This window comes from Megalopta genalis, chromosome 1, assembly GCF_051020955.1.
Source record: "Megalopta genalis isolate 19385.01 chromosome 1, iyMegGena1_principal, whole genome shotgun sequence".
NCBI lineage: Eukaryota > Metazoa > Arthropoda > Insecta > Hymenoptera > Halictidae > Megalopta > Megalopta genalis.
In genome coordinates, this window is record NC_135013.1 from 30,904,685 (window position 1) to 30,924,908 (window position 20,224).

At 54.5% G+C, this 20,224-nt stretch overlaps 1 protein-coding gene across 4 annotated transcripts in view; it reads left to right on the forward strand.

The window, feature by feature from the left end:
• The window catches only part of Eip74EF (Ecdysone-induced protein E74), a 332,864-nt gene that overhangs the window by 304,387 nt on the left and 8,253 nt on the right, over nucleotides 1-20,224 (forward strand). The window lies entirely within an intron of this gene.

Here is a 20,224-nt window from a genome sequence, read left to right on the forward strand (position 1 = left end):
GCGCAAGGTTGCCCGGCGAAATTTCTGTGCCGATGGTTCCGCGTGCACGTGGGAACGGATTAATTAATCAGACGGCGCGAGGAGAGTTAACGGGACCCGGGGGGCGATGCGTCGCTCGAAAAACCGCGCTCCGCGTTGCTCGTTAACTGCTCTTTCGTCGAGCGGAATACCTGCCGGGAGTCTCTCGGTATCCGGTGCGTATCACGGAATCCTCTCTCTCTCTCTTTCTGTTTCTCCCTGTTTCTTTCTCTCTCGGTGTCCCTCGGACGGCCAGAAACGGTCCCGAAAAATCACCGTGTCACCCGGTAACGCGTCTTCCCCCCTCCGAAGCCGGAATACGAAAGAAGTATCGCCGGATTGGCCGCGTACAAGCACACGAGCGGGGCCCGCGTACGGGAGAGCAGGTTCGCAAATGGTCGTCCGGAAGTGGCGGGATATTTTGCGCGCGTCGATTTTCGGGCTGTCCCGCCGACAGAGCGGTCGGGGCCCGAGAGGGGCCCACGGGGGAGAGGCTGCAGGAAGAACGGGCGAGGAGTAAGGAAGCGAGACGACGGGGCAGAGCGAGAGGAAGGGGAGGAAGAATGGAAGAAAGAAAGAAAGAAAGAAAGAAGAAGGAGGAGGAGGAGGAGGAGGAAACGAGACGCGAGTTTACAGATAGGCGGTGGTAGAGGCAGGCAGGCAGGCAGAGGCAGGCAGAGGCTAGCAGGCAGGCAGCCGGCCAGCCGAGGCTCGCAGCGAGCGTCCTTCCTGGGTCTCTGCCCCTGCCCGATGTATGTATTGTAGTATTGTATATTTGCTATGTACATATTATCAGAGCGGGCCGCTCGGTGTGAGGGCACGTCGGTGTGCGCCACCGCGCTCGTGTGCGTAGACGCCGATGCCTCGCAAGAACGCTCGCGCGAACGCTGCCCGGCTGCGCGTGTGTGCGACGCCGCCGCCGCCGCCGCCGCCGCCGGCAAAAATGCATAGCGCTGTTGCACCAGACGGTTCTCAACCGGGCAGACCCTCCTCCCTGTCCCCCTTGCTCCTGCCCGCTGCTCGCTCTCTTCCTCTCTTTCTCTTTTCCTTTCTCTTTCTCTTCGCATGGCCGTTCCCGCGCGCGTAAAAGTCATCGCCGGCTGATCCGGCTTATCGGCGAGACGGTGAGCCGAATCGATTACCTCGAAGGGGAACTCTCTCTCTCTCTCTCTTTCTCTCTCTCCCTTTGCACGTTCTCTCCTCCCGTCGCAGCAAATCCGCGGGGAAAATATTTGCGATGCGCCTCGATGATGTTACCACGATAAAATTAATCGGAGCAAAGGATGAGGCGAGACGACCGCGCCGGAGGGGAACGGAGGATGCTCTCCTTCTTTCTCTCTCTCTCTCTTTCTCTCGCTCTCTCTGCAAGCGAATAGACGATGCCTCGTCAAGGCCTCCGGCCCCCTCCCGCGTTCCCCTGACCCCCACCCGGTCCCGCCGCGATGACCACTATCATCGGCCGATTCGCTCGTCTTTAACCTTTCGCCCGGTTCACCGTGTCCCGCGGATATTTTCGACCCCTGTCGCACGGAATAGCAACGAATCCGCTGGCCCGAGCAGCGATTCCTACGCGGTCTACGATCGCAGCATCGGACCATGGATCCGTCGCGCATAGACACCCTGGACGCTGCATATTCTACAAACTTATCGTCGAATATATCGCAGAATCACGGCAGAATATTGCATCCCGCGGAACCTTCTCGCACCTCGTCCGTCCCTTCGGCGATGCGACACGCTCGCGCGGACGCCAAATAGCTGTTCGCGCGGCTCGGACGCACCGGCCATCTTTGCGCAGTGACAACCGCTCGCCTAACGTCGGACGTCCTATCGCGGGGAATAGAACTCCTGCGCGTTCGCGTCCGACCAAAACATCCTCCTCCCCTTTACCTCGCGGCATTTTTCGCCGCGTCCGAGATTCGAGCCGCGAGCCGATCCGCGAGGAGGATCGTCGGATCGCTTTCCTTATTCCTATTATACTAGGCTCGCGCACGCCCTCGCGCGCTCGCACGCGTGCACGTGCACCGAGGAGTCGGCGATGCACATGCACACGCAAAGAGCCGGCTGGAGGGACCCGGCAGGGAACAGGGAACAGGGACGGGAACAGGGAAGGAACGGAGACGGGGCAGCGCGCGAGGGGCCGGGAGAGAGGAGGAGAGAGAGACGGACTGGGAGAGACCGGCGGGAGAGCGAGAGAGGGAAGAGAGCTGCAGCTAGAGTACCACGCGAGTATAACGCCGAAGGCACGTATCGGCGGTTTTAGCGAGGTATAGACGGTGACCTTGTCGCCGGCAATTCACCCCGTCTGTCTCTCCTTTCTCTCTCTCGCCCCTCGGCTTCTCCGTCCTCTCCCGGCCGTCTCTCTCTCGCCGTTTCTCTCTTTCTATCTCTCTCCGCCTCCCTCCATTGACCCTCTCCGACACTCCGGTCTACGGCGTCGTTCCTCGACGTCGCTGCACCCCTCTCTCTCTCTCTCTCTCTCTCTCTCTCTCTCTCTCTCTCTCTCTCTGTGGGCCTCTTCTTCCGTCTCCCCGCGATCGTGTGATCGCTCCGTCCCTCTCCGACCAGTCTCCGCAGACGTATGCACCGTGCACACGCGTCCTCCTCCTCCTCCTCGTTGCACACGCTCGTCGCCGTCCGACGTCAACGAGCCCTCCTTCTCCCCTTCCGTCCCTCCTCCCTTCTCTCTCTCTCTCGCTCTCTCGTTCTTTCTCTCTCCCTCCCTCTTTCTAATTCTCTCTTTTACTCTCTGCGTTTCGTAGCGTACGAGATCTTTTATGTGTGACAATGTCCTTCCTTCTTTCGTGCCCGGCTGCGCGGCACCGCTCTTCTCGATCTTCTCTCCGTTTCGCGTAGCGCGAAACCATCCTCCCACCTCGTCCACATCCTTCTTCTCATCCTTCTTCTCATCCTCCGCCGGCTCTCGATCCTCCGTTCCCCGTGTTCCGCGAAACAATCGATCCGTGTATATCGTATCCTGTTTTACACGTGACGCTGTCCCTTCGCTCCACGGGGCCCAGAAACGTTCCTCCTGGACCAAACCCTCTACCCTCCCTCGTTCCGCCCGCGAGGTTCGCTCTCCGGCGCGGGATCTCTCCTCTTTAGGAGACCGTTCGTTCCTATCTCGTTCTCTCGAAACTCTCTTTCCCTTGTCTTCTCCGTTTTCGTCTCCACTGTCGCGGAATCGGCGTTTCCCATGGACTGCCGACGGATTCGCGCGGCACGAGAACCTGCGAATCCACTTTTGCCGTCGAGCATCCTACGGAATTGAGCAGCTGACCGAAATTAGACTCCGTCCAGCTCGAGGCCGAGGAGAACGCGCCGCGCTGGTTGGATACGCGAGAGTTTCTGCGATTCGACGAGAGACCAGACCGAAGCCGAGTGTACGTCTGAGAGTAGAACGCTCGAGAGTTGCTCTATGGTTTCGTGTATGCGGGCCCCGTCGGGCCTCTTTACCCTTTCTCGGGTCGTACTTGGGCTATTGTCGGATAAATAGTGTAACAAAAAGAATCGATTTTGGACTGTGAGAGTAGCACAGAGACTCCATAGCACAGCTAGGAAAAACGCGAGCAGGAATAAAGGGCCTGACTGGGCCTGCACATACGAAACTATATAGAATATCCCAAAATTATTGTACAAGCGAGAAACGAGGGATTCCTGAGGTCATTTCGAGTAACTTTTTCCTAAGCGAAAATGTTCTGCGAGGCTTCGTTTGCGAGATATTAACGAAAAACAGTGACCAATGAGAGGCGAGCTCGGCTGGCGCGAGCCTGCCGAGCCAATGAGCGGAGCTGGGCTTCGAGCGCTCGGCCGCCTCGCGTCAGCCGAGCTCGCCTCTCATTGGCCAGCGTTTTTCGTTGATAACTCGTGAACGAAGCCGCGGATTGCATTTTCGCAAAGGAAAAAGTTACTCGAAACGACCTCAGGAACTCCCCATTTCCCGCTTCTACGATAATTTCGTGACACCTTGCGTGAAGCAACTCTCTCGACGCAATTCTTCGCCCGAGGACTTGCCGGTCACCCTGTAGATTAGCACGAGGCAACCAGGAAAACGCTGATCGCCTTTACGCAACTTACCGCGCGCCACCGCGATTTATGCAACCGCTGTTCACGACGAAAATTCCGCGTCGTAATCGGGAACGCGTCGGATTTCATAATTGACTCAGGCCGAACCGTCGACAGTGGGGGGCGGTACCCCATGGACGCGCACGCGGCGCGCGTACGCGGCGAAACGGCTCGCACGTGATTTTCTTTCTTTCTTTCTTTCTTTCTTTTTTTCCGGCGCGCGAATTTTTGTTTCGACGTGACAGAGACACCGCAGAAATGACGCGCGATGATACCGCGCGAAACTCTCCGGCTCTCGTTCGCTGTCAGCGAACGATCCGCTCGAAGTCGGTGGCTCCGTCGAGTGCGATAACGTGTTTTACAAACACGGTTGTTTCGTTCCGTGTCAAAGAAGACCGTAGTTCAAGCAATTTACGGAATGTGCGAATCGTCGCATAGAATAAATTAATAAAATACAATAGAATTTCGATTGTCGATCGTTCGATGTTTGAATGTTTATTGTGGGAATTGTTTCATTGCGCGATTAATCCGGCGCAATACACATCGCGTGCAGCGATGCGCGTAATTATAGGTCAAAAGTAACTTCCGTATTGTTACCAAGACGCAAACGAATAATTCCAGATCACTCTCAAAGTAACATTCATGTTTTACTGATATTTAAACAAAAACCAAAAGAAGAGAACTGTATTTGCATACAGCCATATTACGAAGTAAATGCATCTTTTAGTGCAATTTACGCACTAAATGCATCTGTTCTATATTAGTTTATAAAAGTAACGATAAGACATTTACTCCGATCTTTAACGAGTGTTATTGCAGCATTTGCCGCAAGTAACGCACACATCTATCGAATAAATAACTCATCTATGTATCTTCATAACCGGAATAATCGTAAATTAAAAAATCGTTTCACCAGTCGTTTTGTCAGATTCCGTAAACCCAGCGTTAAATATCAATAAACGAAAAAAGAATGCAAAATTTACTTAGACTCTAATAATTAAATATTCGCAGCGCGGTGCAACGTTCCTTATCGCGTAAATCAGGAAACGGTGAATCTAGCACGGCAACTAAGTACGTAATCGTTCTATTATCCGAACACTCGTGTTTGCCCGATCAGCTCCGACCAGCGAGAACGTACATCGCAGACCAAGGCTAGAGTGAATCGTGCTATTTGTAAACCGTGTTACGAAGACGGATCAACCGAGACTTAAGCATTATAATACATCGCATTAAAGCAGGATCATCGAAACGTTCGCACCGCGATTCCAGAACGCCGCGTCGCGAGACGATTCTCGCATCCGATTTTCGTTCCCGAGAGACGAATTGGTACTGGGATTTCCGGCGGGCTGTTTACAAATCCGTCGAACGAGAACGATACGGCAAAGACGGCGACGAGGAAAGACGTCGTTATCGTGCGAGATTAGTGAAACATCGAATGGGTTACGCAACGAGCGCGGTGTCGAAAAGAGTTTGTCGTTCTCGTGCGGATGCGAGGCAGCACCGAGGTCCACCGTGTGACACCGACGATCCTCGTTCTCTCCCCGCACCCCAGTTTGGCAGCTTTGTTGTCCGTTGCGGCGAGCGACTTCCTCGACAGCGCGTAACAACGTTCCTCTGATCTCGCCGCGCGCGCGAATCGTCGGGGGCGTCCGGGCGTCGCGGGGGAGGCTCGCTGGTCCTGTGGGTGCTTGCGCGCGCGCGCGCGCGTGGGCACTTGTTGCTCTCGGTCGGGGTCTGCACGGTTAGGCGTGCACGGTGCGTGTGTGTGTGTGTTAGCCGCGCTCGAAAATTGACAATTTCAAATGATTCATTTCCGGCGCGGCGCGGCGCGGCACTGCGCGGCGCGGACCGGAGCGGAGCAGTGCGGAGCGGTTCGGCTCGGCTCGGCTCGGCGGACTCTCCGTTCCATGGGGACCGGCTCTCCTTCCCGTTGTCTGGCCGTTCGAGCCGAGACGGCCGGCGAAAGACTTGTATAGGTGGACAGGGACGGGAAAAGGGCGCCGCGAAGGGCACCGCGGCGGGCAAGGGGAGGCGAAACGAGGCGAAACGAGGCGACGAACACGAGACGAGAGAGGCTCGGGAGAGCAGAGAGGACGGAGAGCGCACGGTCCGACTCTCTCGAACGCGAATCCACGCACACACTTTCGCGTCTAAATATAATGCGAGCGTAATCTCCCTCTCTCGCCCTCTCTCTCTCTCTCTCTCTTCCTCCCTTTTGCTTTATCTGCTCCTCTCGACGATCCTCCTCCTCCTCTTCCTCCACTTCCTCGTCTCGTTCTAACGACGACGCGGTGGTTCGTGGCACTCGGCGGGCCGAGTGCACGCAGCCGCATCGTCGGTGCATACTGCACGCACACGCGACGCTGCAGTCAGCCTAGACCTAGACCCAGTGAGCTAGCCTAGACCCGCGGATATATATGGTCTGGTGGGGAGGAACAGGAAGATCAGGGAATGCGAGGGCACGCCGGGAGGGAGAGAGAGAGAGGACAGAGGGAGGAGAGGAGAGGGAGCTGTCTCTAGTACTATCGGAGAAAGTGAACGGGCATCGAGCAGAACGACCGGGCGGTTTCGCGCGCACGAAACTTTTCGTGTCACGCGATCCCCGTCCTCTCCTCTCTTTCCTCTTCCTTTCCGCGTTTCCTCTTTACCCGGCCCGTTCTCCGGCCCGATTTCACCACCACCACCATCGCCGTCGCCGCCGCCGCCAATTCTCGACATCCGAGGATCCTCGCGACGCGCTTCGAAATCGAAAGCTCGCCCCGAGTCGAAAAAGTCGTTTTTTGGAATTCAACCCTGGATCTACCCGAACGGTGAACAACGTCGCAGGCTGCGCGTCGTCCGCGCGCCACCGCGCCGCTCGGCTCTAAATAGAGCGTCGCTTTTTCGCGGCTAAATTCGTCGGCTTAATCGTAATTGTGTCCGGTAACGCGTAACCGAACGCGTTACACAACGCATCGTGGATTACATAACGCGGGGGTAATAATACGAGCTGCCCGTATGTCGTTCCGAAAACAAGGAAAGCGTTTCGCGAACGCGTTCGTTCGCCGCGAGATCGTCGCCGCGTACGCGCGCGGCGCGAACGCGACGGATTTTTTGGGATAACCCTTTTCGCGGCGGTGAAGCCGAGAGAACGTTGCTCGATCGATCGACAGCGCCGGTTTTCTCTTTCGCGGCGGCCGGGATGATCGAACGTTGACGCGTTTTCCTATCGTCGCGACGCGCGCGCTGCTCTTCCGCCCGGAAATCGCGGCGCGAGCGTTGCGCGCTGCGCTTCCGCCGGATGCTCGTCTGCCCTCGTTTCCCCTGTCGCCTCGTCGCCGGAGATTTGTTTTCTCTCCTTTCCCGCTCGATTATATAATATCGCGAAACGCTGTGCAAAAATCGAGCGAGAGAACCAGCGAGGGAGATGGACAGATAGATAGATAGATAGAAAAAGAGAGAGAAAGAGAGAGGGAGAGAACGAGACTCGCGCAGCAACGGAGCCGTCGGTTCGCCCGAAGGAGCGCGAACGTGAACTTATTTACATTCTCGCTGCAATCGTTATCTTATTATTGTAATTATTATACCGGCCGATAAGGCGCTCCTTCCACAGCGAGATATATCCGTGTCAATGCCGCTGACCCAAATCATCCGGCCGATCGGTTTTATCGGCGCGGCGAGCCGCGGCGACCGTGACGGACAACGTTTTCGGCAATTGTCAGGTCCGGGTTATCTTTCGCGATGGCTGCCCACGAGACCGCGCTCCCGAATTCTGGAGAGAGTGCACCGCCGTCCCCGCGGAGCTTATCTGATAAACTGCTTGCGTAACGCCGGCGAGAGCCGGCCGTTCTCTCCGTCGTTTCGATATTCGTAACGCTTTCGAAAAATCAGGAAGAAAGCGCCTAAATCGTCGCGCGCGTCTCCCCGTGTTCCCCGAAGTCAAAGAGCGACCCTGAGAGACCGACGACGAGACCTTCGCGATTAGGTCCAAGGGTGTCGAAGATCTCGCGACTCCCGTCCGCGATAACTCTGTTTACTCGCTTCCTGCGGAATAGGTTCTAATAGCGAATTAAATACACACACACACACACACACAGGTGGTCCGCCGACGATCGGAGACGACGCCCGGCGACGGAAAAAGTCGCGGTCCTCCGCGCGGAGCGGTCCGCCGTTCGGAAAGGAGTCGCGCGGCGAGATATATGTCCGCGCCGAAAATAAATCGGCCGCTGCCGGGTTGGCTCAATTAAGAGCCGCGGAATCAAAGGATCGAAGTTCCAGCTCGCAAGTTCTGCCGGGCAGGCGGTCGGGCCAGGCCTACGCTCTGCCTGTCTGCCGGCCAGAATTTATACAGACCGTCAGTTTTGCCGGTATTAACCTCTGCCGCCTCTAAATTCGGTATCAACCGACCATTAAACATCCCCCGAGTGGGTAGAACGTTGCGCCACGAAAATCCTCCTCGCTCTCTCGCTCCCTCTTTCTCTCTCTCTCTCCCTCTCTCTCGGGCCCCCTCCGATCGTCTTTCTCCAGCGATCTCGTTCTTCGTTCCCGTCGTGGCAAGACGGTACACACACACTATCTCTCTCTCTCTTTCTCTCTCTCTCTCTCTCTCTCTTTCTCTCGCCCTCGCACACGCTCTCCGTCTCTCTCCTCGTCCTGCAGCAAGAAGTTGCGCCCACCGAGAGTGCGCACGATGGTCACTGACCTCGCACACGTCGTGTCCGCGACGACGGAAGAGGAGTCACGCATTCTTCCCATTCGCCCGTCGTCGTCTTGACCTCTGTCCGCCTGGCGAACGAAAAGAATGCGTACGACGTAGGCAGCACACGCGTTGGATTGGTCCGGGAATACACGGACCTCTCTGTCGGCCCCCTCTCCGGCCCCCGGGCACCGCGATCCGGTTCACTGGGTGTCCCGAAAGTACTGGCCCGGTCCCCCCCTTTCTGGGCCGAACGGGCACCGGGGTCCTAGGACCCAATTCCGCGGCTCGAATCCGCTCTCCGGCTCCGCTTCGATTCGACTCCGTCCCCTCCGAATTTCCGTCGGGTCCCCGTAAGACGCTCGATTTCGCCGTCGTCCGTTCGGCGACCGTCGTCGACGGTTTTGTATCGTCGCGTGTCCCGTCCCGCAACGTTCCGTCGGCCCGAGACGGGCCCGGCGGATAGTTAACGACTACCAAGTAGCCGCGCTAGACCAGTCTGGAGATGCAAACGCGCGCGACTGCACGCACCGCGCATTCCTAATGCAGCCTAGATGCCTCTCGGCGACGCGACATCCCGGTTTCTCTGCCCGGTTTCCGGAATCTCGGATCTCGCACCCGTCGGCCTGGCATAACCGCCGGCTCTCCTACCAAGACGATGATGCACTCTCTCTCTCTCTCTCTCTCTCTCTCTCTCTCTCTCTCTCTTCTCCCAGAGCGGTCGGACGCTCGTCCACCTAGAAGCGGCGTTAGCGGAATAATCGGCCGCCAGGGGAGCAAGAGGCGCATCGTGCGTTGCTCGATGCGGCGCAGGGACTTCCGGATGCCGGGCTGCTACAAAGAGCTCTCTGCCCACCGCGATGCGTGCGCCTGCAGGAAACCGGTAATAAGAATACCGTCGAACGTACGCCGGCGAAACGTATCCTCTTTTAGACAGCTTTCCCAATCTTTCGCTCCGGAATTTAATGCTTTTACAAAGCAACGATTTTATTAGACTTCCTCGAACCGCTTCGACCGTGGCTTCTTCTTCTTCTTTCGGGGGTTGAAAACTGCTATGGCATCGGTTTAGAGATTCTTGAAACACTCACGGAGAACCGGAAAATGTCTCGTAATTGTTCGAAGGAAGACTGCAAATTCTCCACAATTTTTGCTTCAGGTTGTAAATAATTTTGGGAGAGGAGACACGATTATTCGAGCCTCGCGGCTCGTTTTTGTAGTCGCCGGTTTTCAAGGATTATGAAAAACGGAAAAATTCTTTTTAAATTGTCCAGCTTTGTCTGCAAGCTAAAGGAAAATTAGGGAGAGTTTGCTGCATCGGTTTCGGTTCCTTGCGATTGTTTCGATTAAAAGCGAGCTGTAACAGATCGAAACGATTATTTTCGAAACCGTTTCAGATTAAATTAAACCCTTTCTACAACTATTGAATTGTCGCGAACTATTGAACAACTATTGAATCGCGTTTCTTCGCGCATGTAGGTTAGAGCGATACTTAAGAGCCCTTATTGCTCGACCAGTGAATCATCGAGTCTTTCATCGTCGCCCCTTCGGGAAAATCTCGCGGCCGAGGCAGAATCTCTGGAATCTCGAAAATCGAGAAACGATCTAACGAGAACGAAGACTAAAGAAACGAAGCAAGATCGAAGGGCTCGGAATCGATGAAACGATCATTCCGACGGAGCGATTCAGGGAAGAAGAAAGAAACTGGTCCGCGAGAAGGGATCTACCAAAAATAATTGTTTCCCTGTTGCGAGCGCCGTGGCTGGTCGTGTGTTGTTCGATGCCATTTTTCGCTAGCATTTCCGTTCCCTGCTGTCGCGGCCGGGGCGATGCGAGGGGCCAAGGGAGGCGAGGGGAGGAAGTGCGGCCGAGACGGAGAGTGGTTCTGGACGGTGGAAGGGAGCGCGAGGATCGGAGGATCGCGGTTGCCCACACGTTTGACGTGCGTTTTATAGGCAGCCAAGGTGGACGCGTAGAAAAACCACTCGGGAGAGCCCCGGGAACGTAAATCTCGTTCTTTTCGTTAGCCTCGGAGCAGAGGCAACGGCGGCGTCCTCCTCCTCCTCCTCTCCTCCGCGTCTGCCCTCCGAGAAGAAGCCTGTCGTCCGGCTTGGTTCGAGGAACACAGAAAACGCCGGAGAAATAACGCGTCCCGCCCACGGTGTCTATTGCAATCGCGGGAATATTTTTCGACGCATCCCGGCCGCCGCGATGCGGCCTCCTCCTCCCCCCTCTCCCGCCCCCTTCCGATTCGATCGCCGGATCAGAGAGCAAACTTTTACCTCGGCGTCCTTCGAGGCTTTCGGAACGCTAGCCACGCCGCTAGAGCCCGGTCGTCGGGACCGCTTCGGTTTCGTTCGAAATGCCCGGCGCGTCGCGCGCGTTCGTCGCGCGGCGAATCCCTTCCGAATTCGGCCAGGCTGCTCCGAAACGGTTCTCCTCCGACCCGACCCGTCCGTCCGTCCGTTCGTCCGCGAGAGACAAGGAACTGGTCCCGCGAACGAACCTCTTTCCGGGTGGCGACGGCCATGCGCGCGCGCGCGCGCGTACTGCGGAGAGGGCTGCGAAGAGGGCCGCGAAGAGGGCTGCGAAGCGGCTCGCGCAGTTTGTACGGGTTTCGGGGTTAAAGATAGTATCCCGAGGCAGTAGGGTAACATAATAGGCCGGGCTGGGGGTCTGGGTCTAACGCGAGCAAAAGGGAGAGTAGAGGAGAGGACCGACGACGACGACGACGAAGACGACGACGAAGACGACGGCGGCGACTCAACGTCGGAACACGCGGCGGAAGGGAAAGAGAAGTAGAGAGAGAGAGAGAGAGAGAGAGAGAGAGAGAGAGAGGGAAGAGCACTTGCACACTGGGGTCGGAACGAGATGTCGGGATGCGAGCGAGACGGAGAAAGATTAGACGTCGATGTGTGCGCGAGTGTGTGCAACACGGTGCATCGGACTAGCCAGTCGCGAATGGAGGTGGAGGAGAGACAAGGAGGAGAAGGATAGAGTAGTTAAGTTAGTCTGTCGGTCAGTGACTGCCTGACTTTCCCGGCGCAGCTGAAGGTCAACTCTCCCCTTCTCTCGACCTCATCCTCATCCTCCCTCCTCCGTTGCCTCTCTTCTTCTTCCTCCTGCTCGGTTCTGCTGCTGCTGCTGCTGCTGCTGCTGCTGCCGTTGCCGCCGTTGCTGCTGCTGCTGCTGCTGCTGCTGCCCACTCCACACCACCACCCGCTGAACCGCTGCCGCTGCCGTTGCCTCTCTACCCGCTACCAACTGCACACACAAGCATCGGCATCGTCGGGAACGACGCGATGCGGCGTGCTTCAAACTCGTTGTCCCTCTCTCTCTCTCTCTCGCTCGCGCGCGCGCTTTTTCTCTCTCGCTCTCTCTCTCTGTCTCTCTTTTTCTGGTTCGTTGTTCTCTTCGTCGGACCGGCGTTCCTCGCTTTCTTCTTTCTTCCTTCTTCCTCCTCGAGCCGCTCGCGTGTTGGCCCTCCGCGCGCTTCTCGTCCCTCGTATACCGCTATACACCGACTCGAAAACCTATATATCGGCCGGCCCGTCGTACGTGTGCCCGCGCGCACACGCGGGCACGTGCGCGCGCGCGCGCACCGAGCACACACGACCACCGACACCGTATCCACGACCGCTTTGTTTATGCCGTACGAACACTTTCGGTGCCTTTTCTCTTCGCACCGTGTCACTCCATCCTTCTTCCGCCGCCCCCTCTTCTCTCCTCCCCCGCCGCCGACGCTGCCGCCGCCTCCTCCTCCTCCTCCTCCTCATCCTTCGCCTCTTCCTCCTTCTCCTCCACCGCCTTCTCGTCTCGCTTCTCCACCCCTGGACGGGTTGAGGGTCATTCGTGCACTTAGGTGCACGCGGAATTCCGCCTCGAAGTCCTGGTACGTGAGAACTCGTCTTACACCGGTGCACGCGCGCACCACGCCACCACGCGAAAAAGTTCCGGGACTAACGCGAAATACAGCCGAGACACACGCGTAAATCACATTTTATTATTCGGGGCCCCGACGACGCCGGCCGCGAGGCTTGTCGCGTCCCTAGCCTCTAACACCGAGGCTGGCCTTGCTGCCGCGATCCTACGCGCCGTAGAATTCCGCCCGGAACACGCTCCTATTTCGAGATACACACTGGAATCGAGAGCCGCGGCGAACGGTTCACTTCGAATCGATGGAACTCGCCGCGTAAACGCGACCGGAGAATTCGCGGCGGGTTTGCGACGTCTTTTTTGCGAGACGCGCGAGAAACGTAAGGCGCGCGAACGACCCCGAAATTACGGCCGGCAAAAGTTCTACTCGCAGCGATTGTTCCCGTGCGGCGGAACAATATGGAAAACAATAGTCGCGAGCAAGGCTACACGGTATCGCAGCATACCAGCTAGCGTGGCTACTCTTTAACTCTTTTCGAGGACGGCGCTGAAAACAGCAGAAATTCCGAAGTACAGTAATGTCTCTATAATTGACACTCAGATTGTACACAGAAATAGAGAATTTGGGAAGAGGAGATACGATTACTCGAGCCTTGTGGTTTATACTATTATTATTATATATTATATTATATTATATTATATTATATTATATTATATTATATTATATTATATTATATTATATTATATTATATTATATTATATTATATTATATTATATTATATTATATTATATTATATTATATTATATTATATTATATTATATTATATTATATTATATTATATTATATTATATTATATTATATTATATTATATTATATTATATTATATTACATTATATTATATTATATTATATTATATACTATATATTATAGTTATAAATTGTCCACAATTATAAAATCGAGCCGCAAGGCTCGAATAATCGTATCTCCTCTTGGACGGTCATATACGCGCCGGCGATAATGGCACTCGGCTCGTTTTTATAATTGTGGACAATTTATAACTATAATATATAGTATATAATAATATAATATAATAATATATATAATAATATAATAATATATAATATAATAATAATAGTATAAACCACAAGGTTCGAATAATCGTATCTCCTCTTCCCGAATTGTCCATTTCTGTACACAACTTGAGCGTCAATTAGAGAGACATTACTGTATACAGGAGTAGACAATTTGAGAACTGGAAACACGATTATTCGAGACTAACGGCCCGTTTTTTATAGTCGTTGACGATCGGGGCGACTATAAAAATGAGTCGCGAGGCTCGATTTATCGAGTCTCCTCTTCCCAAACTGTCCATCTCTGTACACACGTTGAGCGACAATTGGAGAGAATTTACTGTATTCTGTTCAATTAAATCGAAATTGCAAAGCGAAGTTGTCTCGCACGAATCGTTCCTTCCATGTTTTTACCTCTTGCGAGATAATAATAATAATAAAACGAAGAAATTGTAATAGATCGAAGTGAAAATCAGTTCTTAAGAATTCAATTTCAAGCGCATTCTGTCACCCGGTATGGGTAACGCGACAGTCAAATTATTAACAGTATAACTACGATACACATTTTCTATAGTCCAATTACGATATAATTCATCAATAAAATAATAGAAACAGGATAAATTTTACAAACGATATAATTACGATACACAATCATTCCAGAAAACCTTTACAGAAGACTTCAAACAAGAACTTAGAACACCCGTATAATTGAAATTTTCGCGAAGCATTGCCGTACACGATTCCGATCGTCGTCGTCACGTCCGACCAAAGGTTAGCCCTAATCAGTTTAAAGAAGTTACGCGAAGATAACGGCGGCGAACAAGTTCGGTGAAAAAGTCGCGACTTTCGTTCTCGTCGCTTGCGTTTCGGGCAGAGGCCGATAGAAAAAGTCGGTCGTGGTCCCCTTGTAATGATCTATCGATCCGCGGGATCATCGTACGTGTCCAGCGGATTTCAGGCACGAGAATCGCGCCGTTCCCGGTGGGAATTCCGGTTGATACGCGGGTCCGTAGACCCGTGTTTGCCGCGTTGATTAGCGCGCCGCTTATCGGAGGCGACGATCGGTCTTCGATTTTCCCCGACGATTCTTCTGCCGGCCGGCATCCTTCGCTCGAGTTTCGCGGACAATAATCGCGCGATAGCGGCCCGGTATCTCGGCGGAATAACGGTGCGCTTATTGGTACAGTAACTGGTCCCAAGGAAATCGCGCGATAACTCTCGCGTATCCGAAGCTCCAATTGGACGGGCATATACGAGCCGGCGATAATGGCACTCGGTTTACAAGGCGTCTCTCGCTGAACGCGACGGGTTCACGGCTATTAACGTCATCCGCGGGCGTATATCTATCGCATTTTCCTCCTCGAGCCTCGCTCCTTTTCTTCTCCTTCTTCTTTTTTTTCTGCCCCCCCCCCTCCTCCCTCCCTTTCACCCTCCTCTTCGTCCCCGCGTCGTCGCCTGTATCAGCACTTATGTGTATAGCGAGTGTATTTTCGCTGCCGCGGAACAGATAAAATTAGCGCGATCGTCGCTGTCACTTTGACTTTTTACCATTGATAAACCGAGCAACTTTATCCGTACAGAGTGTCCCTGCATTCTGCGACTCGCCGTTTCTATTCTTCGTCCGCGACCGACCCTCGTTTCCCAAATAACAATTGGCGTCGGACGAGGCGGATCGACCGTTCGTTCGCCAAACCTCTACCGCGCCGTACGAAATCAACGGTCCCGCGATTATTTCCCGTTTCACGGTTGTTCGAACTAACGAGGACGATTTTCACGGGAACCGATCGAACGGATTCCTCGATTCCAGCAGAAATCCTGACGAGAATGACGCGGACTCTGAGTGTGAAATTCAGCGTTGTACGGTAAATTCTCCCTAACCGACGCTCAGACTGTCAATTTGGGGAGAGGAGATACGTTTATTCGAACCTTCCGGCTCGTTTTCATAGTTACCGATCGTCAAGGACCATAAAAACGAGCCGCGAGACTCGAATAATCGTCTCGAATTGTCCATTTTTCTTTCCAATGAGCGTCGATTAGGGAGAATTTACTGTAATTCTTGCACAGATTTACGCGAATTCGCGCGCCGACGAAGGATCCCGCAACTTCGGAGCAGTTTGAGAGCAAACCGAAGCGACGAAGCTGATCGAAAAATTGTCTCTGTCCGAACTAAAAGTCTGCGACACAAATTCGACTCTAAAATTGATCGAACAACAGTGTCGCCCATCCACGTATGATCGACGTCGCGTCGACGCGTTAACAGGCAACGTTAAAGCACGGTAATTCGCATCGTTTTGCTTGAAATTGCTGGTTCAGCAACGGTGAGAAACGTGTCGAATCGGGGACGGGAAAGGGTCTGTCGATGCGTGCAGTGTATGTACATAGAACAGCGTTCAGGGTTGTCCAGGATCCGTATCTGAAATTCCAGTGATCCGCCGTGGAAGGAGATTGGAGCGTGAAACGATTATTCGCCGGGTACACCACGCAAGGATCCGTTCTCTTCGTGGTTTCTTCCGTCGTCTTCACTTTCAGCACAGGTCTTTTTATCCCGTCCCCCCCCACCGCGCCGGATCGTACGTTCCTGGATGCCTCCCACCATCCGGCAGATCATCTCCTCCCGCTTCTCTCTTTTTTCTCCCCCTTTCTCTCTCCCTCCCTCTCACGCTCTCTCTCTCCCTCTCTCTCTCTCTCTCTCTCTCTCTCTCTCTCTCTCCCAGGCTCCCGATCCCTCCTTTCTCGCTATACTTGTACTTCCGGCCGCGAGGCTAGCGCGAAATTCTCGCAAAATAAACGGGAGGCACGGCTCCGCGGATAACTCCCCTCTCCGTTCTCTCTCTTTCTCTCTCTTCTCTTCTCTCTCTCTCTCTTCTCTTCTCTCTCTCTCTCTCTCTCTCTCTCTCTCTCTCCGCTCTCGTCTCCCTTGTTCTCCGCGTTGCAACCCCCCAAGTCCTCTGCGTCGCACGTATTTTTAACTATCGACTTGTTACCGGCTGTTTCGCCTAAACTTCCTGCCACCGCTGTCAGGAAGAAGAGCTACGTCGACGGCAGCGAAGCCCACTTGTTCGTCGTTCCGACGAGAAGTGCCGCCGGCATCCTCGATCCGCGCGACGCCTGGAAAAAAATGCAGGAAAGATTCTTCTACGTTCTCCTCCCTCTCCTCCCCCCAATCGAAAAGCAAAACGAACGTTGCCACTTTATCCGCTACAACGGTTGCAAAACTGCTTCCACGAAGCTTCGCCGCGCGTTGGCGAAACGAGGGACAACCGAGTCGAGCGAATTGAATAAACAATCCGCGCGAATCGAATTATAACGCTATTAGAAAATCTTTCGCCTTGAAACGCGCACGTCGGAATCGATCAAATGTATGCTAATACATTCTTAGAAACGTAACATTGTTAGCGGACGGAAGTACAATAGCGAAGCGGATGGAACCGTTCGCGAACGACCAAAGCTTTATTCTAATACGTTCCTCGAACTGTTGCATTTTTTAACGCTTGCCGCGTTCGCGGGAATTGCGCACGGCCATTTCCAAGCGCGATTAGGTTCCTTGTAAAAACGGTTTATCTATCGCGCGTGGTCGCATCGTTGGTCCCAAGGTAAAAAGGAACGCGAGATTCGGGCGAGATTCATCCTTTCGCCGAACGGAATTTCGCAAAAGTCGCGAGCGTATAACAGCGAGATGGTTCCGCGCGCGCGCGCGCGTTTCGATATGTTCACGGAGCTGTCTCCTTTCGAAAGGCCGAAAATTGTCGAAGAAATCGGTATCGCGGTCGCGGATGCGCGACGCGATCCGATCTCGTAACAGTTTCCTCCGGAGCGAGCGTTTCCGTTGCGCAAACGCTTCGCCGGTAGAAAATCGTCGTAGCGTTGTGTGCATCTTATATTCCACGTTCCCCGTCTCGTTCTGTTCGTTCTCTCTCTCTCTCTCTCTCTCTCTCTTTCCGTCTCTGTTCGGCTGGGGTGTCTCTTCTTCTAGTTCTATGCCTCTAGGAGAGCGGCGATTCTATGCGTCACGGAACAGTCATGCGTACGCGATGCAACATCGTCGTCGCTAGCGGTCTCCCTTCGCTATACGACGTCCGTGGTATAGGTCAGTGAAGTAGTAGCTTCCCCACCACGGCTCCTAGACAACGGGTCTACGATTGACTCATCTAGCCAGTCATACGGCGCGTAAACACGATCCGCTCCAGCTGTTTCTCCGCTCGCGCGCTCTTTCGCTCCCGACGCGGCTCCTCCGTGTCCTCTCTCGGTCTCTCTCTCTCTCTCTCTCTCTCTCTCTCTCTCTCTCTCAGGCTCTCCCGTTTCCCTTCTTCTATCTGCGCCTATCTCCTTCCATCGGCTCGTCTCGCCTTCCTCTGCGGCGCTCTGTCTATGTACACGGATCCCGAGAACAACGGGGCGCGTTCTCTTTATTTTTAGAGGCACCTCGAGAATTCGGTCTGCCGGCTCCTATCCCCGTCGCGCCGTTCTCTCTCTCTCTCTCTCTTCTCCCCGATCGTTCGCATTTTTCCTATTCGTTTCTCTTCTCTTGTTTTCGTTCTCCTCTCCCTCGCCGCGGCTCGGACGGGCAGGAAAGCCTCGAGAATCGCGAGGAGGAATCGTTCAAGAACCGCCTGGCGTGCGCGCGCGAGCCATCGCGAGACTCCGCGGAACTACGGGGAACGACGCAACCGGGGAACAAGAGAAAGAGAGAGAGAGAGAGAGAGAGAGAGAGGAGGAGAGACCAGACACGGGGGATGAGAAGGGGCGAGGGGAGAGGCGGGTAGAACGAGTTCCGATTTTAGCGCAGTCGCGGCGGCCTCCGAACGAGCGGCGCTATTATGCACTAGTAGCTTGATGGCGTCACCCGTGCAACCTTGGCTCGGGTCAGTCCTCTATCATACTGCAGCCAGAGTTCCCCTACCCTTTTGTTTTCCGTCTCCTTCTCCGTCGCTTTTTCCGTTCTCCCTCCTGCTCTATCTGTCTCTCCTTCGCTCGCCCGTTCGCTCCTCTCCTCGACGCCCCCTCCTCCACCCCCTCCGCCGCGCCGCCACTTCTTCTGCTTTGCCCCCTTCATTTGGCTCCGCTTAACCCTCTCCACGTCTCTTCACCCCGACCGCCTCTCTTCCCGTCTCTCCTCTCCTCTCCTCCACGATCCTCTCCTCTCTCTCTCCAGCGCTCTTCTGGCTCTCCTCTACTCTCCTCTCCTCTCGCGGCGCACACACGGCACCGGCCACACGACCAGTGGCGTACGAATACTTTCTATTTCGAGGCATCCTCCTCGAGCGAGTTTCGCGGAACGCCGGCCGCGATTCCGCGACCAAATTTTCGCCGTTTCTGGAAACCGCGGGACAAAGCTGCGAAGCCCGTGGGAATCCGGGGCCGAGCCGTTCGCGCACCCCGCGAATCCTCCAGAAGTATAAAACTGGCGAACGAATTTAAGGGGGCATTTCCACCGCGCGAACGGCGCTCTTTTCAGCTCTCTCTCTCGTTCTCGCAGATTTTCTTTCGCGAAGAAACCGCAACACCTATCGCGGTCGAATACGGTTCGTTTGTTCGCGTTCCTTCCGAGCACTTCTGCAAAAATGTTGCCGGTCGGAAAGGTTGAGATCTGTTGCGTTCGCTGCCCCTCGAGACGTAGTCCAGTTTGAGAAACATCGTCCCGCGACAGTCGTCGCTGCGACCGTTTCGTCTATCCGAGGCGAAAACGCGCGTGAGATTCTTGATTATAGCGAGGTTTTTGGCTGCGGAGGAAAAATAGTCGACAACTAGAAAAAGAAAAAGAAAACCGCGACGTTTTGGTGTTCGATCGTCGACGTTTCGGAATTCGATCGTCGACTTTTCCCACCGATTTTTCGACATCGGGAGAGCCGGAGAAAAATAAATGTAGGAAATCACGTTCGTTAATCGTAACGCGATCGTTACGCCCATGATACGAGCGCCTCCGTTTTTCTTTTTTTTTGGCTCGCTACTTCGCAAAAACTCCGTTGTTCGTCTGGTCGTTCGGTGAACGACGGAATAATAACCGATTTCGCGTAAACACGCGCGGTGTGTCCACTGGCTCGGCTCGATCGACGGGATCCGATAGAGAGAGAGAGAGAGAGAGAGAGAGAGAGAGAGAGAGAGACGTCGCCGGGTCCGTCCCGAAACATCGATCATACGCGGACAGAAACGGCGAAGCGCCGGCGGCGGTGCTGTGGACAGCTATTAATAGTTCATTGCACGGATGAACACGATGTATGTATATACTTAACGAAGCCGGAGCGCGGTTCTCGCGCGAACAACAGAGCCCGGCCTATCGTCTCTTTCCGCGGGAGCAAACGCGCCGCGCAAGGCGAGGAGACGGATTGGCCCGACTTCCGGCCGCATGAACGGGGACCGCGCTATCGACGGAGCACAATGCGCCTTCGTACGCGACCCTCGGACCCGTCAGGCGTGTCCTGGATCGGAGTCGCGAGGAACGGACCACTTCGAGACAGTGGAGTCGTTCGTGCTTTGGTCAGACTCGCCGGGGAGACTGGCCTCGGAGCCGCGCAGGAGATACGGCCA